Source organism: Bubalus bubalis, chromosome 10, assembly GCF_019923935.1.
Source record: "Bubalus bubalis isolate 160015118507 breed Murrah chromosome 10, NDDB_SH_1, whole genome shotgun sequence".
NCBI lineage: Eukaryota > Metazoa > Chordata > Mammalia > Artiodactyla > Bovidae > Bubalus > Bubalus bubalis.
In genome coordinates this window covers 80,377,505-80,379,820 of record NC_059166.1, presented here as the reverse complement: position 1 = coordinate 80,379,820, position 2,316 = coordinate 80,377,505, and the positions used below count along the sequence as shown (strand labels likewise).

Here is a 2,316-nt window from a genome sequence, read left to right as displayed (position 1 = left end):
TTACTCTCACTGAACTTTGATAACCTAATGTATAAAATGGAGAATGTAACAGTACCTACCTATTTTTAGGACTAAATTTTTAAATAATATAAATACTTGAAAAGTTGGGCTGGCTTCCCAAGTGGCTGAGTGGGTAAAGAATCCACCTACAATTCAGGAGACACCAGAGATGAGGGTCTGATCCCCAGGTCAGGAAGATTCCCTGGAGAAGGGAATGCCAACTCACTGTAGTATTCTTGCTGGAAGAATCCCAGGGACAGTGGAGCCTGGCGGGCTACAGTCCGTGGGGGCAAAAAGAGTCGGACACAACTGAAGCATCCTCATCAGCAATCAAAAGATATCATTTATAATTGTAATCATCTCAGTAAGACAAAGAACAACTACTGCTATTAGTTTTAAGCCAGTGGAGAAAGGATAACTGGTTACTTCCTGAAACCACACTTAAATTACTATAGCACATTGTTCACAAAAATAATTTCCAGATTTATTCAAAGCAGCTAATTTTTAAATTTCTAAAAATTATATTTGAATTAAAACTATGCATGAAAACATATTATAACTTTGTAATGGGAAGACCTTTCTAAGCCAAAGTCTGCTGCTGCTGCTGCTGCTAAGTCACTTCAGTTGTGTCCGACTCTGTGCGACCCCATAGACTGGCAGCCCACCAGGCTCCCCTGTCCCTGGGATTTTCCAGGCAAGAATACTGGAGTGGGATTGCCATTTCCTCCTCCAATGCATGAAAGTGAAAAGTGAAAGTGAAGTCTCTCAGTCGTGTCCAACTCGTAGAGACCCCATGGACTGCAGCCTACCAGGCTCCTCTGTCCATGGGATTTTCTAGTCAAGAGTACTGGAGTGGGGTGCCATTGCCGTCTCTGAAGCCAAAGTCTAACAGGTATAAATATATTATTGAAAAATGTATATGTGCTTTCCTCACCACCAAGACAGGAGCTCATACAGCATTGTTCTGGATCTCCATTATAAATTAAAGGGAAACTTTCACAATGTCCAAAATCCTTGATGTGATGCAAATGAAGGAGAAGCATGTCCTCAAATTCCTTGCCACAGGAACCCTCTTAGGTGGCCCCAACCTTGACTTCCAGATAGAATGGTACATCTGCCAAAGGAAAGCTCATGGCATGTACATCGTAAGGATGAAGAGAACCTGGGAGAAACTTCTGCTGGCAGTGTGTCATTGGTGCCATTGAAAACCCAACTGATGTCAGTTTCGCATTCTCCAGGAATACCGGCCAGTCAGTTGTGCTGGAGTCCAGTGCTGCCACTGGAGCCACTCCTATTGCTGGCCGCTTTACTTCTGGAAACTTCACTAACCAGATCCAGGCAGCCTTCCGGGGGCCAAGACTTGTGGTGGTTACTGATCCCAGGGCTGACCACTGGCCTCTTACAGAAGCCTCATATATTAACTCGTTTAGCATTGCTCTGTGTAACACAGACTCTCCCCTGTGCTGTGTGGACATCACCATTCTGTGCAACAAGGGAGCTCACTCAGTGGGTCTGATGTAGTGGAAGTTCTGCACCTGCGTGGCACCATCTCCTGTGAACACCCACTGAAGGTCATATCTGATCTCTGCTTCTCCAAAAATCCTGAAGGGACTGACAAAGAAAAGCAGGAGGCAGCTGAGAAGGCTGTGACCAGGGAGGAATTTCCAGGTGACTGGACCACTCTAACTCCAAAGTTTACTGCTTCCTAAGCTAAGGTGATGGACTGGCCTGAAGGTGTGTAGGTGCTTTCTGTGTCTATTCAGCTGTTCCCCACTCAAGCCTGTCAATGAAGACTGGTCTGCAGCTCCCACTGCTCAGACCACTGAATAGGTAGGAACAACCCCAGAGTACTCTTAAGTTGTTCTTCCACAAACTCAAAATGGAAATAGGTTGACAGAAAATAAAGTTTCTTTTAAAAAAAAGAAAGAATAAGAAAAATATATCCACATATTAATTAAGAATTTTGTGCAAAACACCACAAAATCAGAGGGCAAAAGACAGTCTGGAGAAAATATTTACAAATAGAATATAGAAAAAGCTGTTCTAAGGTTTCACAGTGAAGTATGGGTTCAGTTCAGTTCAGTCCCTCAGTGGTGTCCGACTCTTTGTGACCCCATGAACAACAGCACGCCAGGCCTCCCTGTCCATCACCAACTCCCGGAGTTCACCCAAACTTATGTGCATCGAGTCAGTGATGCCATCCAGCCATCTCATCCTCTGTCGTCCCCTTCTCCTCCTGCCCACAATCCCTCCCAGCATCAGGGTCTTTTCCAATGAGTCAGCTCTTTGCATGAGGTGGCCAAAGTATTGGAGTTT

At 44.7% G+C, this 2,316-nt stretch overlaps 1 pseudogene; it reads left to right on the top strand.

Moving 5' to 3' along the window:
* Positions 1 to 1,001: 1,001 nt before the first annotated feature.
* Positions 1,002 to 1,857, top strand: LOC112587648 (annotated as a pseudogene).
* Positions 1,858 to 2,316: the final 459 nt, after the last annotated feature.